At 45.4% G+C, this 26,645-nt stretch overlaps 1 protein-coding gene across 6 annotated transcripts in view; it reads left to right on the forward strand.

Annotated features, from left to right (window-relative positions):
• LOC310829783 (signal transducer and activator of transcription 5B) overlaps positions 1–26,645 on the forward strand; it is a 66,864-nt gene that overhangs the window by 17,715 nt on the left and 22,504 nt on the right. For 4 of the 6 annotated variants that reach the window (XM_083708701.1, XM_083708699.1, XM_083708703.1 and 1 more), the window contains one exon: positions 23,676–23,771. The exons of the other annotated variants lie outside the window; for them this stretch is intronic. The gene's annotated coding sequence lies outside the window, so the exon portion shown is untranslated. The remainder of the gene's footprint in view (positions 1–23,675; positions 23,772–26,645) is intronic. 6 annotated transcript variants of the gene reach the window in all.

Raw genomic sequence — 26,645 nt, forward strand, 5'->3', positions numbered from 1 at the left:
GGAATTATGATGCATAGCGTAGGCAGAGATGGATATGCTTTGCAGTTCTCTTACTGTTGGTTTATATCTTGTAGAGTTGTGCTGCTGTGTCTTTCTGGAGAGAGTGGGTGTTACTCAGCTACGTCTTACTCAGAGTAGTCCTATTGAAATGAATGAACCTAACTTAGTCTACTCTGAGTGAAACTTAGTTGAATACTACCCATTATCTATGGGCTGCAGTAAAGATGTAAGCGCATGGGGAAAATTCCTCCCAGGGTTTTTTGGGGGGCGGGGGATGTTTTCCTCAAGGGAAATTTGAGGGGTTTCCCCATTCCCCCCTCAAATCTTCAGATCTCTAGACAGTCGGAGAATTTGGTCTCTTCTGGTTGATGGTACTGCTTGCGGCATTGTGGAAAGTTCGTTTCAGAACTTACTTTATTTACTTCAAGTTCCTTTGACATGATACACTGTGGAGTTTCCTGCTTATAGTTCATTTTGATCTGGGTAGTGTATATTCTGTACAGGTGACTCTCAACTTACGCTGGGGTTACGTTCTGGGGATAGCACGTAGAGCCAAAATCACATACACTCAAAACGCATTGGGTTCAGTGGTGGGTGGGATTGCGAAAGACTCCCCCCCCCCCCAGACGTCCGCCCCCTTTTTATTATTATTACTATTGTTATGCCAAGTGCATAAAGCTGTACCTCCACCATCAGACCATCTGCTGCTAGATGGTATCTGTTTTAGACACAGAATTCAGCATCCTATAAATCTCAGTGATAAACTTGAAAAGTAATGATCAGTAGTGAAATCTCAAAAGACCCAAATCTCCTGTGGTCCTGGAGACTTTTAGATGCTCTACATGGTTTCTTGCCCTTTTCAGTGGCCATGAGAACAAGTAGGCAAACAGGCCTGTGAGCACATTTGCATAAATTATTTAAGTTGTAGATTTTGGGTTGCTTTTGTGCAGAATTTGGATATTCCCCTGAAATTTATGCAGATCTGGGGTATGTGTATGTGTGTTGAACTGACATGACGGCCCTATACCTCACATCTATAACAGCTAGCAATGTTCTCTAACACAAGTACAGTTGTACCTTGGTTTTTGAACAGTTTCGTTCTCAAATGTTTTGGCTCCCAAACGCTGCAAACCTGGAAATGACTATTCCGGTTTGCAAACTATTTTTGGAAGTCGAACGTCCAACGAGGCTTCCTGCAGCCAATCAGAAGCCACACTTTGGTTTCTGAACATTTTGGAACTCTAATGGACTTCTGGAACAGATTCCGTTTGACTTTCAAGGTACGACTGTAATGTTTTAAATGCTGTGTAGAGCTCAGAACTAGCATTATTTTTGCTTGGAAAGCTCCCAGTCTACATTTGATGGGCAGCACAAGGTTTTTTTTTGGGGGGGGGGATTATAAATTGAGAGATGTATCCACTTGCTTTATACTGAGCCAGAACACTGGATTATCTAGTCCAGTATTTTTTCCTCTTGACTGTCAACAACTCTCCAGCGTCTTTGGTAGATTTCCCCCCTGCCTCTTGTTCCAGAGAGCCTTTAATGATAAAATTGTATATAAATGACTGAAACAAACAAACACACTCAGAGATAGGTAATCTGCAGCTCTCCAGATGTTATTGGACAACAGTTTATCTCTCTCTGTTGGCCATGAAAGTTGGGAGTCCAACAACATATGGAGGCCACAAGCTCCTCATCCCTGCTTTAACTGGAGATGGCAGGGATTCTGAACTTTAGTTCTTATGAATGCAAAGCATGTTTTCTGCTACCAGAGGCAGGTTAAGTATTTCATTCTTGGGCGTAGTATTGCGCCTAAGATTCATATTAAAACTGCAAAGTGGAAGGAAAGGAGGACCTTTTTCTGCCTCCCCACTTCCAGCAACTCCCTGAAGACAGGAGAAGAGACCCTTTTAAGAATATTAGGGAGGTGGGCAGGGGAAGGACTAGATCAGGTGAAAAATGAACATAATATTTTAGCTGCAGTTCATTCATTTTCAGCTTTGTATTCATGTTGCTCCCATAACCTAGGTTTAAGGTGCTCCTTGCTTTCATGTCTCAGTTTCTAACACTGCTCAGGAAAGGTTTTACCTGAAGGAAGAAACTTATTGGGCCAACATGAGGGTACTGCTTAAGGCATAGAAGAGCCATATATCATAAGGCATGAAGGTGGTGGAGGGAAAGGAACGTATCATATTATCCTTCCCCAATCTGGTGCCCTTCAGATGTTGTTGAACTTCCAATCTGCATCAGCCTTATCTAGCATGGCCAATGATCTGGAATGCTGGGAGTTGTGGTCCAAAATGACTAGAGGGCAACCAGTTGGCAGAGGCTGTCATATGTGGCCACAGGGATGAGCCTTACTTCCCAGACTCTGGAGACCACAGATCAGGAGTGGGGAACACGTACCTCTGCAGAGATTGCTGTACTAGGATTCTGTTATTCTATGACTACAACTTCCATTATCTCTTGACTGTCAGCCACCCTGGCTGGGACTGATGGGAGCAACAGGTATGACGGAAGATCACAGGTTCCCCATCCCTACCATAGATAATTCTGTTTTGCAGGTAGGGGAAGCAACCATTACTTTAAAATTCCCTGTCATTGGAAAGATGGTTATTGCTCTCCTGTGAGTGTTAAAATGATGAGGGAATTGTTGTTCTTGCCTGTTCAAACTCGGCGTAGGAAGTAGAACAACACAGCCTCCCAGATTATTATATCGCAGTGTGGGGCCCAATTTGACTTGGCTTGAGAAGGCAATAGGCATTTTCTGTTGTAATTGTATGTTCTTTGAAAAAATGTTCTCATAAAAAAAACTATACGTGGTAATGCTATGTTTGTATTTTAATACTTTCTTTCATTATTTCCTAGCTTGCTTCTGGGTTTAAAATAGCTAAAGAAACTAATTCTAAGTACCTTAGAAACCTGCAGCTGAACACTTGGTTGATTATTTCCGTTTGATATGTGATCTTCAGCCTTTGTCTTTTCCCTTCTCCACAGCTCCTATCTTAAAAGTTTTTTGTCCTTATACTTTTCTCTTTTGCCAACAACTTGGAGCCCCTCTTGTGCTTAGGCCCCTCGCCCTGCTTAGCTGTTCTTTATCTTAGTCTTCTGTCTCCACACTTTTAAATGTTTTCAATGTCTTTTGCTCAGCCTACTGCTCTTTCTTCTTCAGTTGTGTGGCTTCTGGCCTCCTTATATCTTCCCAGAATTCTGTCTCCTTCCTTCCTGCTGACAGCACATAGTTCCACCTGTCCTTTCGCCCTTCGTTATCTCTTTTCCCCAAACAAGCTAACTTTTCACTTCCATCCACAGCAAGCCTTATTATTTGTCAACATTCTGTTTCTGACACTCACTGAACAGTTAGAATGTTTGTGAACACCTCATGATAGTGCACAACCATTGGCCGGGGCAGAAAGCCTGTAGGTGACAGGACAGGAGACAGACAAAGGACCATTTTTTGCCTATTTATAGTTACCAATCTATCAGTAACAAGCTCAAGATTTGACAGCTGATAGGTGGAGAGGGAAACTAGGGTATAAGAGCTGAAATGAGTCAGATAATGAGCCTCATTGTCAAGGTTATAAATGCAAACAATAACCTGAGGTGACCAAGGGAAGGGTATGTCTGGGGTGTGTGTGGAAACACTCTAGGATGCTGACTAGATGGGTATTTAGAGACATGGGTATTTAGAGAGACAGGGACTTGGAGGAAGGCCGACTAGCTGGAGCAGAGATAGGGCACCTGTGTATAACCCGCATCAGTCCTAGCCATCATTTCCAGTGGTCAGCGATGAAGGAAGTTGTAGTCCAACACAGGTCCCCTCCCCTAACCTTGAGGATGGAAATGACTTCCTGCAAGTGATTTATGAGCTGTACTACTGTGCAAAACATTTTAGAAGGGAAGCATTACTAAACATCCAAAGGGCCTGAAGACAGAAATGCCTTCGTTTAGTTGGTGCAGGGGGCTGGCTTCAGGATAAAACAATAAGAATAAATCTTTCTGCAAACTTTGGTAGACTTCTGCTGAAACAGATACTTTAAAAATTGTTGTAGAAATCTTTTTCTTTCCCCCTTCTTATCTGAATATACAGTATATTCAACTATGTTTTTCATGCAATAATGTCTTCAGCTTCTGACCAATGTTTAACTAATCAAATTTTCTGTGCCTGCTTATTGTAATGAATTTGGACCTTGACAGCACTTAGCCCAATCCCTTTAGTTTGCTAGAGAGGGTGTGGATATGAGGCTTTAAAAATGTACCTACTTGAGATCAGCTTCGTTTCTCATTTTAACAAGGAGGAGCCTGTTCATAAAGTATGGAGAAACAGTGGCTTTGTTTATGTTTTTGGACTCTTAACTCCTTTCAGCCAGCTTCAGCCAATATAGTCAATGGTCAAGGGTATTGGAAGTTGTAGTTTAGGAACATCTGGAGGGCCCCAGGTTCCCCAGGACTTCTCTAGTTTGTGACCTCATTTGTATGGGGTTTCCCCCCATGTAGGTAGTCTCAGTGGTGTGCCCCTGATTTATTGTTTTCCTTTACTAGTATACTATCTTAATTCAGGGATGGAGGACCCGTGGCCTTCCAGATGTTGGATCTGCAACTCCCACCAACTCCCAAACCATTGTCTATGCTGGCTGGAGCTGATGGGAGTGATTCCAACAACGTATGGAGGGCCACAGATGCTCCTTTCTTATGCACAGTGAAATCCTATGTGTGTCTACTTGGATGTAAGCTCCGTTGAATTCACTGGAGCTTTACTGCCAGGAAAATGATATTTGGTTTCAACTTCAATTACCGTTTGCAAATGGTATGATGTGAAGGAAATATATTAGAAGTGTGGGAATCGCACTGATGTCTCTCTCTGTGTATGTGTGTGTGTATGTATGTGTGTATATATATATATATATATATATATATATATATATGCTTTCGTAGATTTTCACGGGTACAGGAATGCAGGTTTTGGTGTCCTCGGGTGTCTTCCCGTGTATCCCGTGTGTGGGTGCCAGTGAGTTAAATTTCAGTTGTGTGTGGTTTTAAGAGCGTGGGGCAGACAAGCTCAGAAATCCAGACGCGTGAGAAGTTCCATTCCTGCTTGGTACTGTTTTTGTTAGAAGAATCTACTCTGGCTAATACTTGAAGCTTCAAAAACACATTGCTCAGCTACCAGTGTGAACAGTAGCAAACTGATAGGGCAATATGGAAAGAAGGCAGAGTACAGGAATGTTGATTTGGGCCTCTGGCCTGCCACTTTCCAGATCTTAGTCTTGTCTACACAGATGGATTTCTGTGTATTTTCTTCAAAGTTGCTCCTCAGAAAGTCTCTCTACTACCCACTCTGTGGCTTTTACATGATTTGCCCTTGCTATCATTTCTATCCAGATACAGGCATCCCCCTGTTTACGCGCGGGAGTTATGCCCAGAGGCACCACGCGTGTCAGTGAAATTGCATATAATTGAAAACTCATTGAAAAGGCTTGCAAACACCCTGTTCTGTCCCCGTCTTGCCCTTTAAGTGACGTTTCAGTGATGACTTTATGACATTTCTGGTTCACTCTTGGGATCAGAGTGGTGCATGTGTACACGATCGATCATACATAAATTAGGGAAGGGCTGCCTGTATGACTTTCCTGCATCTGATCAAATTAACCCTTGCTCCAGTAATACTCACCAAGAAACTTTGTTGTCTTAGCTGGAGTAGGAAATGGTTCTCCCACACCCCCAGCCAAGGTATATAGGAGCCAAGGGCAGCTGAGTTATTTTGGCACCTGAGGCAGCAGATCCCACAAGTGCCTCTTCCATCTCATTGGCAGTAAAAATGCAACAAGAGTGGGGAACCTGTGGATCTTCAGATGTAGCTGGACTCCAACTCTCATCAGTCCCAGTCAGCAAGGCCAGTTGTCAAGGGTGATTAGGAGTTGGGAGTCCAGCAACGTTTGGAGGGCCAAAGGTGTTTCACTCCTGATACATGGCAATTAAAGGTTCCTGGGTTGCTGCGGGTTGGACCGGATAATCCTCTTGGTCTCTTCCAACTTTACAGTGCTATGATTCTATGAGTCTAATAATTTGCTGCCCCTTTTTGACACACCGAATCAGCTGCCTAAGGTGGTCGTATCTCTCTGCCCAGTGGTAGTAAGCTTCCAGTATGTACGCTGTGCACGATCATCCACACCTTGTTGTGACTTCTCTCCGTGATAAAGGTTTTGTGTGCACAGAACCCAAATTTTGCCCTTAACAGTTCTCCAGGCAGAGGTCAATTGCATTTGCTGTAAATGAGCAGTGAAGTATTTGTGTATGCCAGGGATTTCCCATGTGTGTGTCTTCATGTAATAACAAAACTTGAACTGTTTTTATCAGGAAATTTTTCACTTCCATGTCCGGGGCTTGACTACCATCGTCATAGCGTGGGTGGGAGGGTATTTTTTGTAACTGAGTTCTGCTCAGTACAGAAATATTCATTTGACTCTGTGGCTTCTGAGCTGGGCAGTAATTCCTTGTGATTTTTAGTTGCCTCCAGAGATGGCCTGAGTAATGTATTGTGTTGAAACCAAATGCGGGAAAAGGAAAATAATGAGACACCAGACACTTGGAGCCTTTGCTCCAGAAGTTTCCATTAAGACAACATTCTTGAGTGGGAATACGCAGGAATGAATGGTTTTCCTCTTTTCCAATGTTGTTTAATCAGTATTAATGATGTTTTACAGAAAGCAATTTTTCAAATTGTTTCCTTGAAAATTAACAATACTGGCATTTAGTTTATGCTGCTTTAACTTTTCTAACTCTCCCTACACTTTCCCCCAATCCATTTATAGCCCGGGGGGGGGAATAAAATGTGTGCAGGTGTGTTTGAGGGTGTCTAAGGGAGTGCTGCTCAGCAAGAGAGAGTAAGTATTGTGGTGTGCTTTCACGAAAAGATTGGTTACTTGCGCCAGGGCAGGCATGAACATCTGCTAGTTGATAGAAGGTGCGTTGCCTTTAACTGTTCTTCCCTGCTGTGCTGGGGGTGGCTCTTTGTGAGCACCACTTCCTGGATGATATGGCTGGGCTCAAGCTGCTGATAAAACAGGATTCACCCATCTGACTGGCCCAGACAGTGGAACAGCAAGTGCCCTCTGTTTGCTTGCAAAACCCCAAAGGAGCTATTTAATCTGCTACCTTGGCTGTGCATATTCCCCAGTTGTATGTACAGCCTACTCTTTGACGTTTGTGTCTTTGGCAAAGTAGGTCGGTTTCCCAACTCAATGATAACAGTTTCCCACTCTGCAATGTTGTAATCTTTCTGTAACATGGTCACGGATTGGTCTTGCCTCATACAATTGTCGGTAAGTTTGGCAGACACTCCTTTTCTCCTCTCTCTTTCTCTCTCTCTCTTTCTCTCTCTCTCTCTCAACATTCTCACATTCATGCTTGTTAGTAGCAAAGTTGCTTTAGGTGAACTCTTGTGATGTCTTGGATGGTAGGGAGCATTTGCTCCATTTAAAAAACTGTACATTACTTCCATGTTTAGCACCCTATTGTTGATTTGAAGAGCTGGGTGTTTTTCATGCTTGCCCAGTGCTATCTGTTGAATGGCATACGGAAAGCCAATGAAATGTTTGCCTATTTTTGTATCTTACACAAACAAGCAGTATGCTCCAAACCAATTCAGAATAGCTGTGCTGTTTTTGAAAATTAAATAAAGCTGTGACCTTCCCTGACTGCCAAGCTTGCGTGTTTGGTGACGTCTCAGGCTGCAGGCTCCGGCTGCGCTCATTATGTTCTCCTTTTGCGTCCCTTCATCATCAGCAGTCCTTTTGTGCTCATGAGAACGGCGAGGCGTGCTTTCAGATGGCATCAAAGGTCACCATTTGTTTTGGGTGTCGCGGATTGTGACAGTCCTGTCTTCCTGGCTCTCCTTTCCTCTTTGCACAAGAAACCAAGAGGGCTTGAAAGAGGACAACACAAGGGTGTTTTCGATGACTTTAACTGCTGTTTCCTCCCCTTCAGAACCCTACCTAAGTTAACTCTTTTCTCCCCCCAGTCGCTGAAAGTGCATTTGTTGCAAACTGATTTTTGTTGTGGGTGGAACGGTGCCAAAGGAGTCCCATTTACCCAGCAGTTGTGCTAACATAACTGCAAGGATAGGAAAAGTGTCCCTGTGGAAAGCCACATACCTTTCTGCCCACCCCCCTCGTCAGGACACTCCCACACTCAAAGCAGGATGCTGCCCTGCAGACTATACAAGCCGTGTACTGATTGTGCAACGATTCCTGTCAGTGTGGCGGGGGGGGGGGGCAGCAACGTGGGCTGAAACAGTCATGTTTCCTTGCTGGGATCCAGAGAACTGAGAAAAAACTTGCAAGCTGCTCCCTCCCTGCTGGGTTAAAAAAGGCTGAATCACACACCGATCTAGTGATTTCTTTTCTGTATGCAAGAAAAGAATATTTTATTGCAGATATGCATGTACACATGTTATGTGTCCTAACTGCTTTTACTATCAACATTTAAGGTAAGGGTAAAGGGATCCTTGACCATTAGGTCCAGTCGTGACCGACTCTGGGGATGCGGCGCTCATCTCGCTTTATTGGCCGAGGGAGCCGGTGTACAGCTTCCGGGTCATGTGGTCAGCATGACTAAGCCACTTCTGGTGAAGCAGAGCAGCGCACGGAAACACCGTTTACCTTCCCGCCGGAGCGGTACCTATTTATCTACTTGCACTTTGACGTGCTTTCGAACTGTTAGGTAGGCAGGAGCAGGGACCGAGCAACGGGAGCTCACCCCGTTGCGGGGATTCGAACCATCGATCTTCTGATCAGCAAGTCCTAGGCTCTGTGGTTTAACCCACAGTGCCACCCGCGTCCCTACTATCAACATTTAATGTCCACAAATCCTTTTTTCTCCCTGGTGACAACACCACTGGGGAAAGGGGTTTCCTTTTTTTTGTGTGTGACTTTGTTTTGCTCTCTGCAAACTAGCAGCAGTCTTGACATTTGCTTACTTAGCAAAAGGTTTGCTAAAGAAGGAGCCACATGGATGATCATTTCTTCCTTCCATTGCTCCATGCCTCCAGCTCTCCACCTTCGGGCTTCACTTTTCACTTCTGTTTATTGGATATTTGACTGATGCACCCATTGATACGGGAACTCCTGCAATGTGGGCCCCCTCTCCTCACTGCCAAGGGTAACATGAGAGACCTTCACCTCTGTGAATGGAGCCTGCAATGCAGCTTCTCACCATGCCAACATCCTAGAACTGAGTCAAGGCTGAAGTGGTTAGGAGTTACTATAAGCCTTTCCCACATGGGCTGGGACTTGTTGCAGTATGCTTTTGGCATATGAAGGAACAACACTTCCATACTGCGAGGAAGCAGGCTTTAGCGGCTCTCACAGAGAGGTGAGAAAGGACCACAAATGATGGATATTCGTAATGTTCCCCGAGAGTCACAAACTGTCAGAGAGATGGCCCCAATGAACCCTTGGTCTCATGTCGCAGAGGCTTGGTCTAGGAACTATTCTTTTGGTGGTTACCTGCCTATATGGCAAGCAGGTTTTCTTTGATCAGGTTGTGCTTGTGGGCCTTCCCAGAGAGCCACTGTAGGAAATGGGATGCTCATCGCTGAGCATCTTGTTCACCTAGTAGCCATAAAATATAATTTTAAAAAATTCCCATCCCACATGCATTTGCCATATAAAACAAATATTTGAAAACCTTCTTACGACCTGCAGTGGACTAGCTTAGTGGAGGTCAGCTGGCAATGAATTTCACAGTCATGGGGCTACCAGAGGAAAAGATTCTGCTGCAGGTCTGGAAAATGATGTTTTTGTTCCCTGCATGTTGCTTTTCATTTTATTTTAGGAGCTGGTGCTCCTGCACAGTCTGGATAGGTTTTACACATTTCTATACACTGACATCAAACGTCAAGGAAGCAAGGTGCCTGGGATTTTCCCAGCTCTCTCGCACTGTTTCCCAGACCTCCTACGCAAAAGCCAGATAGCTTTGAACTTGCGCAAGCACTAGCCCGTTAGTGTGACCTTACGGGGGTTTACATTGTCTGCATCAAGTGTTGCTGGTTTTTTAAAAGAGTGTTCAACTTGCACTTGCTCTGTTGTTTTTTAAGAGTTGCATGATACAGAAAATATTTGTCGTAGCTGAGACAGAAGGCCTTCCAAGTTTGTTTGAACCTAGAATGCTCCTCCCGTCTTGCACTTATTAAATATTCGGAAACGCTGGGATCTTTGCCTTCTGTCAGTATTTGCAAAATGACACATTTTTAAGTGTATGTGTGCAGACAGATGCTGCTTTATCCAGAGTGATTTGTTCTTATGTTAGAGATTAAGGGCAGGTTTAACCTGGAATCTCCCAGTCGGATTAAAGTTTCGTTGGCCTCTCATCACGGGAGATAGCAAAAATACATTTCCCCTTCTGAGGCTTGAGCCCTGGAGTTTAGTGAAGCAGCTGCTCTAGCTGGCATCGTTTGGAATTGTAAACATCTCTTTTTGATGCTGTTTGGCCCAAGAGCATTTACAGAAGTGACACTGTTTTCAGATGTGAGGGGATAGCTCATAACATTGTCTTTTAAGGCCAGTAATTTCCTAGGGTTGGAAAGGAGTATATGGGACATCAAGCCCAGTAACTTGACATGAGGAAGAATCCCAACTAAAACAAACCTCAATGCACAATTTTTCCTCATTTGTTTATGGGTGTAAGGGGCAGACAGATGGTTTTTCCTTGAGGCATCAGTTTCAATTGAGGAGGTATGTAGTTTTCCCCTAAGGCACTTGAATTCTGTCTTTTATTCATAATTTGGAGCTTTCCCCTTCTGCTAGCACTTGAGTAGGGAAACTAAGGCCCGGGGGCCGGATCCGGCCCAATCGCCTTCTAAATCCGGCCCGTGGACAGTCCAGGAATCAGTGTGTTTTTACATTAGTAGAATGTGTCCTTTTATTTAAAATGCATCTCTGGGTTATTTGTGGGGCATAGGAATCTGTTCATCCCCCCCCCCAAAAAATATAGTCCGGCCCCCCACAAGGTCTGAGGGACAGTGGGCCAGCCCACAGCTGGAAAAGTTTGCTGACCCCTGTGCTAGCACTTCAGGTATAATTATTAGCCCAGCCTGGAATGTGATGGTCTGGGTGCCTCATGCATCTGTTGGGTATCCTACCCAGGTCCATGGCATTTTGTGCCAGTTTTAGGATTTTAGTATTATTATTTTTCAGTCACTTGGCAACACATTGCTCCTTTGCTATACCTCTCAAGGATGGTAAAACTCAAAACAGCCGCTAAGAAATTTAAATATTGCAAACACCATTCTACCCCCAATATGGAGAAAAGGGCTGGAGGATCAGTGGTTAGAGCACCTGTTTTGGATGAAGAAGGTTGCAAAGTGGCTTCCTGGCACCTCCATTTTAAATGTACAGGTAGCAAGTGATGGGAGAAATCTCTGCCAGAGAGCCACTGTCAGAGTAGACAATTCTGGGCTAGATGGATCAGTCTGAAATTCACCTTCATATCTTCATATGGTCCCATTGTTTTGTGAGCCTTTTGCTTTTAAGTTTTATTTTCAGAAAGTTCTGAAAACTGTGTGCTCCCTGTTCCCCTGCTGGCCCAGTTTCTTCAAGTATATATTGTTTCCTTGAGACACATAGCTTGACTTGTTTGCATGAATCATGCGGAAGTATTGCACTACAGACATCTATTGATCTTTCAGGGCAAGCAATTATGACTGAGGACCAGTTCTGGAAAAAAAAAATGTGGGCCACTTGAGAATAGCTGAGAGTGCTTCTGGATCACTTAATAAACATTTCTTCCTCTGCATATGAAGCAGACCTGTAATTCATGGTTTTAATAGCCATATGAATGTGCTTCTGAGTTACATGTGCAGAAAAATAAAATAATGTCTTCTTCTGCACCAGCATCAGTGTCAAGACTAACACAAGTATTATGAAAATGTTGAGCCCTAGACCATGACCTTGTTAGCCTGTTTGATAATTTGACCCTGGTTAAAACAGCCTCGGTCAGCACCATCAGGGACAATGTGGTCATCAGTCAGGTACAAATATTTTCAGCTGTTGCTTAACTGTTCTGTTGACTGCCTGAATGGAACTTTCAAACCGCAGTTTGAGATTCTCTTATCCAGATTAAGGTGGTGGTTGTTTTTTAACTGAAATACATTTTGTTTGTTCAGTGTAAGTTGCCTTGAGAGAGCTTTGCCCTAAAAGGCCTCCTAAAATAAATAGAAACAAAAACTTAGGATCTCTTTCAGCTCCCTGATTCTGTCAGTCTTGATAGAACAGTCCCTAAAGGCCTGTCCTCTCTGATTTTAAACATCACGATATATCACCAGCTAAATATAATGATACCTTGATATGTCGTGATTTATATTGGTGGTGGCGGAGAACCTTGCCGGGCCTCCCTGTGGTGGTGGAGGGGTTTAAAATGTAAAGAAGTAGTAGATTTAATAAAAATATTAAATAAATTTCCATATAATATCTTTAATATATTTTCAACTAATTTAAGGGTAGTTTAAGTGAATTACTAGTCAAGTTGCCTCTTCTTCCCCACTCAGAGATCTAAGTGGAATCCGCACATGCATAAGCCCCACTGAGTTCAACTAAACTTAACTTCTACTTTCCTGGGAGTAAGCCTCATTGAATTCAGTAGTACTTGCTTGTGAGTAGACTCACCATTTGCTTGCACTGCTTACTGGAAAGGAAAAACACCCTCCCCATCATTTTCACATAGTGCCTAACCTCCCATTGTTCAGCATTAGGCAGCCAGCGAAGTCTTCTCCCCTCCATTCCCCCCCCTCCCAACAGAAGGCCCGCCCAGAGCCCTCATCCCACCAATCTCCCCCTTTTTATCAAAGAGAGGGAGGGAGGTCAAGCAAGCAAAAAGAGAGCAAAAAAAGCTGGAAACCCGGGTGCTTGCAAAATATCTGCAAAGTATCCAGCTGAGCTATCCCTCTGGGAAGCTGTTAAATATCCACCTTTTGTTCACAGGTATACAGTCCTACCTCTGCTTACTGGTTACGTAAACTGGATACATAAGTGGCAAACTCAGAAGTAAATTTCCAGTTTTTTGCTGCATGCGCAGAAGTGGTAGACTGCTTTTGTGCATGCACAGAAGCAGTCCCTCCGGTTGCGGAAACCTCAGGATCTGACCAGAGCACTGGAATGGATCCTGTCTGCAACCAAAGGTACCACTGTCTTGTTGAAACTGCTTATCACAATGTTATTTCAGTACCAGTTTACTACACAGCCCTAGTCCTCTCTCAAGGAAGGCAGGAGAGCATTTGGAAAACACATGTCTTGGTCAATCACTAGGCATGGTTCAAAACATGCACTTGCCATTCAGCTTCCCAGAAGGTTGTTGGATATGTGCATATGAGAAACATGTGGATTGTGAATACTCTGAAGCAAAGGTCCAAATCTAATGGCCACTTCTCCATATACTCATTTTGAGAACGTTTGTAATGGGTGGAAAATAGAGAACTGAGAAATTAGCATTGCTGTGAACTCCCCTGCTCTTCTGAAGGCAGGCCTTATCTAATACACTGATATATCTCTTCAGTTAATTGTTGGTGTCTAGTGGCTCTTATTTCACAATCTTTCATGTTTCTAGTTGCTCTTGTTTAGAGGGCATCTATCACTCCATTGTAAAGCTTAGAGATTGACAGGGTGCGGCTTCCACAATCTATCACTCTCCAAGCTTCCCTCTCCTGTTCTGTCTTGCATTTTATTTATTGCTGTGGATTGGAAGAAAGAGTTTTTGAACTTGCATAGTTGTGCCGGGGGAGGGGGGGGAGAAAAGCTATAACTAAAACTCATGTAAACGTGATGCAGATTTTTGGTTCCTTCTGTCAAAAAATAAAATAAAAAATACCTGAGAAGGTATGGCTTTGTACAATCTTTCAGCAGGCTATTCCAGTAAGAAGTTTTCCTGGCTGTTAAGAATTAGAATTCAACATTTCTCTTTGTTGCTTATAGTTGGTGTACTGTTGCTGGAGAGCCTGAGCTGTTCCTGAGGCCTTTCCCTTCCTCGGCCTCATAAATGTAAATATATATATGTGTGTGTGTGTTTTCTTTGGAACCTTCTCTCCCCCTGAAATGTGTCACTTTCTTTCAAGTTCTTTTTGTCTGACCCAACCTTGTGGTAGGCTGCACTCTGATAGAGCTTGGTGCCCTCTTTATTTAGCAGGAGCTATTATGGGCTACATATTGGCTACTAATCCTCCAGGTTATGACTGTCTTAAGTCCTCTTAATTTTTGAAGGATGGTGCAGCTCGCAGATAACAACTGGGTCAGGACAGCTGGAGAGAGATTTTCATAGTCTGGGGCTGTGCTGTGGGAAGGAATAAATCTCTGCCAAAAATTAAATATGAATATATTTGTAGTCTGTGTTGTGTACAGATGTACAAGGGTTGTGGCTTAGTGCTTTTCCACAATGTTCTTATGATGAAGGCTCAAGGGCTTGGTGTGTGTTAGTTGTTTTGTTATTAAGACTAAAAGGTGGGGAAATAATTGGTTTATGAACATGAATGAAGAGAAGCATTCTTTTTCCCGCTGTCTTGTAATACTGGAATAACTAATGATTGTCAGAAAGTTGAGGACTGGCAAAAGGGAATAATTCACTCATCATGCAAAACTCTGGCAAACTTTATTGAAATTCTTCACTTCTGGAGGGTAATGGACTCTAGAGGATACTTGAGGCTCCTTGGGAGTTTCTACTTGGTATGGCTGGCACTCTTATTTGAACCCTACTTAAAGGGGTTTGATGTCCTTCAGATGTTGTGCGCTCCAACTCCCATTATTCCTGACTACTTGCCGTGTTGACTAATGGAAGTTGCAGTCTAGAACATATGGAGGGTGCTACATAGGGTATCCCTGCCCTAGCCAAACGGTTGGGTGAGGAGTTGGCCTGAGCATTTGATGCAATAGGACCTAAATTTTCTTGCAGGGTCCAATTGGCACCTTGTTTTACCAGAGAGCTAGGGACGATGAAACAGGAAGGTTGATAGCATGAGGCATTAAACTTAATGTGAATACAGTTGAACACAGCTGAGAGGGTATGATTTTGCTTACTGTATTGTGAACTGCCCTGAGATCTGCAGATAAATAAATAAAACAAACAAACAAACTCTGGGGAAATGATGGCAGTGTACAACAATACTTTGCCACCATTGCATTCTTAGTGTGTCACCCACAGGAGTGTTTCCAAGACATTTGGGGCATACTCTCACAAGCATGCTGTTTTTTGCAAGACACTTCACTTAAAAAATTGCTTGGATCCAATTGAAAACTGCAAATGCAATACTGTATATCGTGCAGTAAAGTTAATGAATACATCAAGGGCATACAGTAATCTGATCCTGTTTTAAGGGAATGAATGCTATTGTGGCCTGAGGATATGGGCAAGGCGCATAGAGGGGCTGATGATCCCGGGGAGGGTGTTGCCTTTCTGGAAGCAGGGTATGATTAATGCCTCCCTTGAACATGGCTTCTCCTGAAGAAATTCTTCTGCATTTCAGGAGTGTAATAAGCTGGTCACATATACTCCCTTTTGGGGCAAGGGTGGTAGCAGGCAACTCCAGGAATTATTGATTTGACTGATTTTCTGGACACATGCCAGTATGGCTTCAGGTTTCAGGCTTGGTTTTGGCACAGAAACTGCCTTGGTCACCTTGCTGGATGCTGGGAGAAGGAGTGCAGCCCGGATAATTCCCCTGCACCTCTCAATTGCTTTTGATGCCATTGACCTACGGTGCCCTTCTGGGTAGATTCTCAAAGAGTTGGTGGCATGGAGTTTTGGTGATTCCTCCCCTATTCGGTTGGAGTAATTGCTTATTATTGGTTCTTTCGTAGCCACATTGGTTGTGCTGGGCCTTGTGGCGTTTATGTTGTGAGGTCCCACAGTCCCATCATCTTCTCCCATGCCCTGTAACATCTGCAAGAAACTGTTGAATGCAGTGGGGTGAGGTGTCATCAGTATTCACAATACAAGCAACTCTGCATTTCTCATTTGTATCTGAACCAGGAGGTGGTGGAAGTGATGAACCTGTAGCCTGAAATTTGTAGTGGGCTGGATCAGGGCTTTCATCAGCTGAGACTGGTGGGCCAGCTGCATTCTCTCTTGGACACGAGAGCCTCTTGGACACTGTAATGCATTATACCTGAGGCTACCGTTTTGGGAACCTGCTGGAAACTTCAGTTAGTATAAAATACAGGTGTTAAATTGCGGACTTGCGCTTTGGGAGCACATTATTCTAGTGCTTATAAAGCTCTACCAGCTTCCAGTTTGTGCTGATAGTTGTTTGCCACATCCAGTAGGGAGCTTTCATTACATCAGGCCTGGGTACATCTTTAATTGAAGATGTTTATACTGACAGGACAGCATGCATAGAGATTAGGGTCCCCCATGGTTTTCTAGCAAAGCAGCTTGCTGCTGTTTTTCCTGGCAAAATTACTATAAGCAAAATTGCTTACATTCAGAGTCCTTGTCAAGTTATTACTTCCTTATTAACCCTTGGCTGTTTCCTGCTGTCCCTGCCCCCCCCCCCAATCAAATTATGTCCTAGTAAGTTGTAGAAGTCCACTATGGACTGCATAAAATGCTATTGTGGCTGATGAAACTGCACTTCATAGCCTACATACAGATGGACTAGATTGTGCCTTCAGCAAATTCATGCACATTTGCAAACAGTTATTTTGCTTCTGCAAATCATATAGTAAAGTAAGGGGCTGCAGGGCACTGAAGCTCCACTTCCTGAATGCTCAAAATCCTGTTCTGCATCCCTGTTCTGGTTCTTGGATCTCACTAGGCATTGGCTTTACACAGACATTTGAAGCCTGTTCTGGCAGTCATAAGGGTAAGAAACATATTATTATTATTATTATTATTATTATTATTATTATTATTATTATTAAAAGCAAGCTCAGGTTCGCTCAGGTTCCTGGGGTGCTGAATTCTGCACCTGTTACCCAATTCTGTGTTTTTGTTCAGTTTGTGTGGAATTGCCGAATATTCATAAAATGGACTACCAGTTTGCTTATGAAGACAAGGAAGAATGTCCAATCTACTCCTCTTCTTCTTCTTTGGCAATCACTTGTAGCTGAATAAGATTTTTTTCCATGAACACGTTCTTAACGGTGTGTCAGTGGAAGCCAATTCTGGATCCACATGCCCTTTCACAGTGGGAACATAGGTTTCCGGGCGACAATTGATCACGGTGAAGATTTGCCAAACATGCCTTTTTCTTAGCTTGTTTTTCCCTTTCATCCTGAGCTCATGCTTCTTCAAAGTCCTAGGCACCTTTGGTAAAGGCTGTTCTCCAATTGGAGCGCTCGCAGGCCAGTGTTTCCCAATTTTCTGTGCTTATACTTCATTTTTTAAAGATTTGCCTTGAGAGTGTCTTTAAACCTCTTTTGTTATCCACCAGTATTTTGCTTTCCATTCTTAATTTGGGAATAGAGTAGTTGCTTTGGAAGATAATAATCAGGCATCTGAACCACATGACCAGTCCAACGAAGTTCATGTTCAATAAGCTTAATCAAGGAGGCTTTCATTTATCCTGCCTGCATGAAATGAATGTGCAGCTAGAATACAGAAGAGAGTTTTCTCTGGGGTGAAATCCAGATAATTATTTTATTTTTTTAATTATACCTCATTTTCCCCCCAAGGAGGCGCACATGGTTCTGCCCCAACCCATTTTATCCTCAAGTAAGCCTGAGATACAGTAACTATCCCAAGACCACCCAGTGAGCTTTTATGTGGCTGAAGTTGAACACAGTTGAACACAGGTCTACCAAGTCCTATACTGATACTCTTAACCACCTTGGCTCTCATTTACATAGCTGCTCAGAGATTTCTGTTTGGTGCCCTTCTTAATGATCTTCACATCTGTTATATTATCAGTCACTCTGTTTCCATTATTATTTTTTAGCGTGTGTTTTTCATTTTAAATTGTTCAATGTTTTCTGCTTTGAGCATCTTGGATACAAAGGTGGTGGATACATTTGCTAAAATATATAAACAAACACCAAAGATTTGCATTCCTCTTTCTGGTTCATTTGCAAACCTTCCAGGTTGTGGTGATCATTAAAGTCACATTGTTAAAACTTTGTGGGGGAATGAAATCACGTAGCTGGAATCATATCTCAGCTAAGTTAGTCTTGCTTAAGTTACCCAGTAGAATCAAGTCTTTGTGTACAGATGAACTGACTAATAAGGATGAAGTTCACAACTTTCAGAGATTTGACCAAGTGCCCTCCAGCTTTGTTGGAACTGATCCTGATCCTTAGGGACCGGTGGTTTGAAAAGCTTCTTCAGGGTTTGCTTTCGAAAAAGCCTCTTCAGATGCACTGGGCCTTTTGCCTTTCTTCAAAAAAAACAAAAGAAGTTTACAAATTGTGCAGCAATGGGTTTGTGGACCCTGTGCATGTTTCTCCTATGGATAACGGCCTTTGCCTGTCCATATTAGTCAACTAAAGCTAGGTACTTCAGAGTATGGTGTCCTCCATTGTTTTTATTATCTAAGCAGGGGTAGCAAACATGAGTGTCCTCCATTGTGGTTGTCCACGCTGACCAGGGGAGATGGGAGTCCAATAACCACAGTGGCTACATCAATAGTAACTGGCTTTTAGAGAAATAATGCTGTAAGGAGACCTATCAAGCCCCTCTGAAAATTCTCATAATGGGGTTGGCTGTTATGTGGGGAAATGAGACACAGGGGAATGCCAAAAATCATGCAGAATTACCACCCATAAGAGAGAGCTCCACTCAGGTTATTCATTTATCTGTAACACACACAAAACCCTCTTGTCACAAGTCACCCAATTCCTGTGTGTTCCCCCCAACCGTCAGAAGAGTCTTTTACCGGATTCAGAAGGCTTCCAGGGGACACAGGAGACAGGAAAGTAATCTGCCTACCACCTGCATATCTCTGGATCCAAGCCCAGGTCTATTTCTCTTGAACCGAAGGGGCATCCCTGCTCACCAGGATGGCTATGTGAAGTACAAAATCTGCATTTTCTTGCATTTGTTTTGGGGGCGGGTTTCCCTTGGTTGCACAGTACCCAGGGTAACTCTTGTTTATCCCTATGTTTTGAAGTTGCTCTGTATTTGAACTGAATCCAGTCTTTTGTTACAACGAATCCAGAAGTTCCTAGTATGGTGCATTTGTCTCCCAGGCAGTACAAGCATGTGGGTGAATGTTTCTGTTAAACGTTGAGTGGGAGGAAGCTGGTTTACTAGAGGCAGCTGATTTTCTGGAAGGAAATTGCGTCTTCCTGTCAGGGGGCAGCTGGAGAAGCAGCAGCAGCAAGAACTGGGGCCCAGGTTGCTTCTATGAGGCTCGTTTCTCACAGCCATCTGGCATAGGCTTGCAAACTTAAGACCCACTAATGTAACCTGCTATCCTGCCTGCTGCTCAACAAATCTTCGGTTTTTCCAGTCCTAGACAGCCATAGAACCAGGAGAGGGTAGCATGGGGGGCAGTTTGAACCAGGGAGGCTTTACATTTCACCTGTACCCAATTTCATAGAGACAGGGCTTCCAATCTACTGGGGGTTCTTCTGTGCCTTAAAAGGGTAGATCTTCGCTAGCTTAGAGCAATGTCTTTGCATTGTTTATACCTCCCACTCCCAAGTCACCACACAGCACACATTGTCTGCCTGTGTGCAACTTAAGGCTGGCTCACCTTGTTATCTTTTGTCACCCCCATCTCCATGCAGGAGGGCTGTTCTGCTACTTTGTGTAGAAAAACATGTCTCTGGTTCTGGCATTGCTGTGGCTTTTTTTAAAAAAAAGTGATTAGAAATGTACTTGTTCATGTGCAGGTTGATTCTGAATTAACTGGATTCAGGCAAAAATTGTGGCAAACCACTGGGGCACAGAGGGCTAGCTTATATGACAACAATTGTAGATGAACTAATGGCATATAATGTATACCTTATTAGCTGTTAGGGCTGGGACAGTTCTCCCTGTGTAAAAGTGCCTGTGGAACAGGATGGCTTTTAATCATGTACTAGTCTTGTGGGGTTTCTAAGCCATGACACATTTTCAATATAGATCACGCTTCCCGATACATGGACCGATTGCTGAGTTCTCTACGGGGTAATGAGGACTTTCCTTTGGCGTAGGTTGTTGTTTTTGGTAATGCTCCAATATGAAAAGCTTCGTTTTGTTTTCCTGTTTTTTGCAGTTTGGAGTCACTTTGTGGCTCGTGACCCAAGGCTCGCTACTTTTGCTTTCAGTGGCTGCTGTGAATTGGCATAACTGATCAACTTGGTGTGTGTGGTTTTCCCCCAGCACAGCGTTCCCAGAGAGTTTCCAGCCCAGACTCACATTTGCTTCCACAGCATATTAGGCATGGGTTTCCCCTATGACAGTAGCAGTATGAGAGGGCTAACAATTACGTTGTACATGTGAAAGGTGGAGAAACCTGTGGCTGAGGAGACTGGGAAGGAAGGTTATCACAATGGTCTGTCCCCATCGTATTCAGCAGGGGTCAGCAAACTTTTTCAGCAGGGGGCCAGAACAGGGGGCTGAATACCATTGGGGGGAGGGGCTGGACTACAGTGGTGCCTCGCAAGACGAAATTAATTCGTTCCGCAAGTCTTTTCGTCTTGCAAGTTTTTCGTCTTGCGAAGCACGGTTTCCCATAGGAATGCATTGAAAATCAATCAATGCGTTCCTATGGAAACCGCCTTCAGACCAGGTTTGGGGACAATCTGTCCCCCGACCTCTTCTGAAGGCCGACGTGGGGGGGCGAAAGTCTTTGCTTCCCCCCCCTTCCCGGGACAGCGGAGACTTCTCCGCTGTCCGGGGCGATCTTAAAATGCTGGCGGGCGGCAGCGCTGCCGCCCGCCAGCATTTTAAAATCCCCCGGGAAGGCAGGCAGGGGGGACAAAGACTTTTGCCCCCCACCTGCCTTCAGAAGAGGTCCAGAGGGCTCTCCAAGCTGCGGATAGCAGCCTGCTGCCCCGCGCGAGGGGCAGACATTCGCAGCTTGGGGAGCCCTGCAGGACTTCCCCGCAGGGCTCTCCAAGCTGCGGATAGCAGCCTGCTGCCCCGCGCGAGGGGCGCTCTTAAGCAGAGCGCCCCTCGCGCGGCGCAGACATTCGCAGCTTGGGGAACCCTGCAGGACTTCCCCGCAGGGCTCTCCAAGCTGCGGATAGCAGCCTGCTGCCCCGCGCGAGGGGCGCTCTTAAGAAGAGCGCCCCTCGCGCGGCGCAGACATTCGCAGCTTGGGGAACCCTGCAGGACTTCCCCGCAGGGCTCTCCAAGCTGCGGATAGCAGCCTGCTGCCCCGCGCGAGGGGCAGACATTCGCAGCTTGGGGAGCCCTGCAGGACTTCCCCGCAGGGCTCTCCAAGCTGCGGATAGCAGCCTGCTGCCCCGCGCGAGGGGCGCTCTTAAGAAGAGCGCCCCTCGCGCGGCGCAGACATTCGCAGCTTGGGGAACCCTGCAGGACTTCCCCGCAGGGCTCTCCAAGCGGCGAATGTCGGCCCCGCGCGAGGGGCGCTCTGCTTAAGAGCGCCCCTCGCGCGGGGCAGCAGGCTGCGCACCTTCCCCTCTGTTCCCGGACCTGTCCTGAAGGCTTGCGGTGGGAGGAGGGCTTTCCACCCCACCGCCAACATTCAGAATGCTGTTCTGAATGTGGCGGTGGGGAGGAAAAACCCTCCTCCCACCGCAAGCCCCGGGAACAGAGGAGAAGCGCTGCGCACCTTCCCCTCTGTTCCCGGACCTGTCCTGAAGGCTTGCAGTGGGAGGAGGGCTTTCCTCCCCACCGCCAACATTCAGAATGCTGTTCTGAATGTTGGCGGTGGGGAGGAAAAACCCTCCTCCCACCGCAAGCCCCGGGAACAGAGGAGAAGCGCTGCGCACCTTCCCCTCTGTTCCCGGACCTGTCCTGAAGGCTTGCAGTGGGAGGAGGGCTTTCCTCCCCACTGCCAACATTCAGAATGCTGTTCTGAATGTTGGCGGTGGGGAGGAAAAACCCTCCTCCCACCGCAAGCCCCGGGAACAGAGGAGAAGCCCTTCGCGCCTTCCCCTCTGTTCCCGGACCTCCCACCGCAAGCCTTAGGACAGGTCCGGGAACAGAGGAGAAGGCGCGCTGCGCTTCCCCACTGTCCCCGGAGATTTCCCTATGGGCTTTCGTCTTGCGAAGCAAGCCCATAGGGAAATTCGTCTTGCGAAGCCGCTAAAAAATCGGAAAACCCTTTCGTCTTGCGGGTTTTTCGTTTAGCGAGGCATTCGTCTTGCGGGGCACCACTGTATATTTTTTGGGGAAAACCCAAAAACGATGCAAGAGCACCATGAGCCCCAGTAGCTGCTTACCTGTGTCTTGTGAGCGGCGTGGGCAGCGGGATGGTGAGTGGTGCACGAAAGGGCTCCGGAAAGGGGCTGCTTAAAATGGCGGCCACTCAAGGGCTGCTACTGCTGGCACCAACAGAGCCAGCCCCCTTCCTCCTCTAAGCAGGGTGGGGAGAAGCCAGGGGGAGGGAGGGAGGAGGCGCTGCTGCCGTGTGAGGGAGAGGGGGGCTTGACTGAGAGGGAAAGAATGTGCGCGCTGGTGTACCATGCAACGATCCCTGGACCGTCCACGGGCTGGATCCAGAAGGCACTTGGGCCTAATCTGGCCCACGGGCCTTAGTTTGCCTACCTATGGTGTTCAGTCACTGGTACTCCAGGGGCAAACCTGTGGGCAAGATGCAGTTGCTCAGCAAGGTAAAGAGCCTGCTTGCTACCCTTTTTGGGTGTCCCCAGTTGTCAAGCTGCGTGTGGTGACTGACAAGGAGGGGCGGGAAGACTGTATATCTAACAAGCATTGAAAGAGCTGAGCCAGAACCGAAACAATTACCACCATTATCTAATGTATAATGTATATCTGATGGTATCATATAGAAATGGAATTGGATGACAAGACAGCAGTGCAACCATATCTCAACTCTGGGTATATCTGCATGTGCCACATTATTTTATTTTATTTTTTTGCAAACACGCCGTTTAAAGGCACAGCAGTCATGGGAGGGTAGCAGTGGTATAACAATGTGGATTTGGTTGGTCAAGCATAGAAAACCCAAGAGGGTTCTTTCAGTTCTCTTTCACATGTGGCCTTCATACAATTAATGAGCTGGGTATCACACTTCACTGAGTGTGTTTTCCTTCACATCATGATGAAAGTACTAAACCTGTCAGAAGCTGAGAAGCACTATAATGGCCCAGAAGTTTTATTTTTCTTCTCCAAGGATCAGGACGTTGGCAAGCTCAGCCTTGATCCTGCAACAACTGAGTGGATTTTACTTCTTTCTTAACCTTGCTTTGGAATCTTCTTAATTTGAACATGCTTTTAAAAATTATTAGTTGTTGGGGTTTTTAAACTGATCTCGCCCTGCTTCTGTCAGACCCTACTGCAGCCCCTCTTCCTCCTTGGGAGTAGCTATCTTCCTTCCCCTTTGTCTTGCGGTCATGATGCTCCCTCTAACACTGTGTCGCGACATGTTAGTGTTTCGGCTGTAGTGTGTAGGTGTGTCGTGCAAATGATCCTGGCACTGGAAAACGGTTAGTTTAAACTCTGGTTTGCTAGTAAAACTGAATTACTGTGTCGCGAAATGATGCATGCCCCCAAAAAAGTGTATCACCAATATGAAAACTTTGGAAAGCTCTGCTCTAATGCTTTTGTTCTCTTCATCTTTGCAGGGCGTTGAACTAGATGACCCTTGAGGTCCCTTCCAACTCTACAATTCTATGATCTTGTCAATTCCCAGTTCTCCAGCCTTCACATCAAGAGGCAAGGTGGGAACACTACTGTTGCTATTGTAAAGGTAAAGGTACCCCTGCCCATACGGGCCAGTCGTGTCCGACTCTAGGGTTGCGTGCTCATCTCGCTCTAGAGGCCGTGAGCCGGTGCCATCCAAAGACACTTCCGGGTCACGTGGCCAGCGTGATGAAGCTGCAGCTGGCGAGCCAGCACCAGAGTAGCACACGGAAACGCCATTTACCTTCCTGCTATAAAGCGGTCCCTATTTATCTACTTGACTTAAGAGTGCTTTCGAACTGCTAGGTGGGCAGGAGCTGAGACCGAACGACAGGCACTCACCCCGCCGCGGGGATTCGAACCGCTGACCATACGATCGGCAAGTCCTAGGCACTGAGGTTTTACCCACAGCGCCACCCGCGTCCCATCGTTGCTATTGTAGGCTTTGCTTAATAGAGTGCATGGGATTTGCTTCTGTAATTGGTGGTTGGTTGGCTTTGTAGAGGCAAGGAGAACAAGGTGATGGTGATGCATGATGCGTGGGGGAGGGGGAAATGTGACATGCGGAAGTTAGCAGCACATGGTCAAAACAGCTGGTGATCTGCAACAGTGACTATCAAAAGTATGAGCTGTATGTCCTTTTCAGTTCCTGTGCCATTGCTGTTGGATTCTGGAGCATTTTTAACTGGTGAAATTGCATACAGTAAAAGGTCTGTCTTTCCAAGGCAGGCAATAGGTCCTTTACCAGATGTTACCTTATCCCGCCCCCCACCCAATGAAGTTAGAATCTGACATTTTTTAAAAAAGAGGGGTGGGGGGTGGGCAGAGCATTCCTACAGAGCTGAAAGGGGAGGAAAAGGTTATGGCATTGGAAGTACCATTTTCTAAGCCTTGCCAGGCTCATAACTTGCTAGGGAAAAACTTGGAATAAGTCGCTTTTTGCATTCCATCAAATGATGCCTGTTCCTGGAGTAGTGTAGTTTCTCTCTCATATTGGGGCATTTCAGAGCAAAGAGAAAGCTTGGAGTTTCCATCTCTTCCATCCATACCTACACAGGTCTATTATGTGGTCTTCAATCATTGCTTTCAGAGCAGTATATATGTAACATAAAATAGGATAGATAAAATAAAACATGTATCAAGAAATTGCATCAAGCGGTTAGTAAAATTAGAACAAAATGATCTCAGAAATAGCATTCCTGAGCAAATAAAAAGATGTTTAGCTAAGGCTGGAGGGGGGGTGATAATGGCATAAGGCAGACTTCTCTGGGAGTTTTCTGGGGTGCCACAACTGGAAAGGCCTTGTCTCCTGTAATTGCCCACCTCACTTATAGATGGTGAGCATGGAGCAGGGTCTCCAAGGGAAATATAAACGGCCAGGCAGGTTCATGTAGGAACTAGGAACATGGATAAATTTATTTTCCAGGGGGCTGAATGTCATGCACAGCGGAGAGTAAAGTTCAGAGTTCATCTTCATTTGGGCAGAATGCGTTCACAGCACTGCAGCTAAGCTATGGCATGCAAAGTAGGCAGTGATTCCACTACAGAGAAACACTTGCTTCATTTACCATTCACACCCTGTTGATACAGTGGAAGCAGAGGTGTGTCACCCTAGTCGGTCATTTCACATTTGTCAGTCCAGCTTGTTCTATCCCAGGCTGCCCTTTGGCATGAAAGGCACTTGCATTTTTTAAATTTCTGAACTAGCGGTAGTATGTCGTGTGCTTCTGTGGCCAATAATTGCCCAGTTTGTTCTCTCTCGCTCTCGCTGTCTTAGACAAACACACACACTGCACCTCCTTTTCAGTTACCATTGCATCATCTCCTAGGATTCCAGCCACTGAATCTGGCCTGTCAGGCTTTGGATCCGAACAAGACAGAGCAGAGCTTTGCTTTTATTTAAATAGACCTTTCCGCCCCCCATCTGTCCTTCCTATGCTTGCGTTTGTTATTCCTGCTATAAAGTGCACACACCAACTTGAATACCCAACAGCCCAAAATAAACTGCCATGCTTGAGTGCTGCCCAGGGCCAAAATAGAAGCTGGCACTAACTTGTAGTGGTTGGTAAGTCTCACTGCCCAAAATAGCACCCATAGATCCAGTGGTAGAGCTGAGTCTATCATCACACTCTTGTTCTTGTCTGACTGTAAGTGAGCTCCCAGGATCCGCAGAAGAATGGGGTTGTTGGAGTAGACCAAACAGCCCATTCCCCCAGTGTTATTCTTCTAACAGCAGCCAAGCCATAAGTCCCTGGAAAGTCTGTTAACTTTGCTCTGCCCTTCCTCCCACCCTTCCTACTCTGGCACCTGATATTGATGCACACTGCCTTTGTACATGGGTGTTTCATTTAGCTGTCACAGCTTCATAGCTTATGGATAAACTTGACCTCTGTGAATTTGCACGATCCCATTTCTTAAAATCTCAGGGCATTCAAAGAACACATGGGAGGAAAAGAAGTGTTGTGGGGCCATGCACACCAACCCTGCTTCCCCTCCACCCCCCCAACTTCCTCATTGGTTTTACCTCCAGCCATCATGCATTGTGTGGGGAAGTCTGAGGAGGCTTTTTTTGCATGTTTGGCTGAACACTCTTCAAATCCTCTCTGTGATTAGGAACCCCGATAGCGCACAGGGGGGAGGATTCTACTAAGTGTGTTCAGCTGAAAACGTGAAGAATCCTCCTTTGGATTATCAGCTTCTGTACAGGCCATATGGGACACGGGTGGCGCTGTGGGTTAAACCACTGAGCCTAGGACTTGCCAGTCAGAAGGTTGACGGTTCAAATCCCCATGACGGAATGAGCTCCTGTTGCTTGGTCCCAGCTCCTGCCAACCTAGCAGTTTGAGAGCACATCAAAGTGCAAGTAGATAAATAGGTACCACTCCGGCGGGAAGGTAAAAGGCGTTTCCGTG

This window comes from Podarcis gaigeae, assembly GCF_964106915.1.
Source record: "Podarcis gaigeae genome assembly, chromosome: 13".
In the NCBI taxonomy this organism is placed as follows: domain Eukaryota; kingdom Metazoa; phylum Chordata; class Lepidosauria; order Squamata; family Lacertidae; genus Podarcis; species Podarcis gaigeae.